Source organism: Fukomys damarensis, unplaced genomic scaffold (genome assembly GCF_012274545.1).
Source record: "Fukomys damarensis isolate Sample0158 unplaced genomic scaffold, DMR_v1.0_HiC HiC_scaffold_8, whole genome shotgun sequence".
Taxonomy (NCBI): Eukaryota; Metazoa; Chordata; class Mammalia; order Rodentia; family Bathyergidae; genus Fukomys; species Fukomys damarensis.
The window spans coordinates 33508524-33508878 of record NW_022900920.1 but is presented as its reverse complement, the minus strand read 5'-3'; the positions used below and the strand labels follow the sequence as shown (position 1 = coordinate 33508878).

Here is a 355-nt window from a genome sequence, read left to right as displayed (position 1 = left end):
GGTAACGCGAGTTCTCCCGGGGCCTAAATTATTGATAGTCGTGGTTAGGAGAGAGGGGAGCAGGGGCTCCCGATGGGGAGGCTCGGAGGGGTAAAATAAGAGGTCCCGGGCTCCCCGGCAGCCAGCTCGGACCCCGTGCAGGGGTTTCGCCCAAGCTCTCCCCTAGACCTCAGAAGGGGACGGGAAAGAGCGGAAGACACCGTGTCCCGCTTTCTCCGAACTCGGGCGGGCAGGGGCTAGGGCCCGACGCGGCCGCTAGGTATGCGATTGCACCACTCCATTACTGCGGAGGAGGCCGGGTGCTCCGGAAGCAGGCTGCGTTCAGCTGGGGAGAACCGGGCACCGGGCAGCACGC

At 65.6% G+C, this 355-nt stretch overlaps 1 protein-coding gene across 2 annotated transcripts in view; it reads left to right on the top strand.

Moving 5' to 3' along the window:
- Window positions 1–355, top strand: part of Pax2 (paired box 2) — a 66939-nt gene that overhangs the window by 1946 nt on the left and 64638 nt on the right. The window lies entirely within an intron of this gene.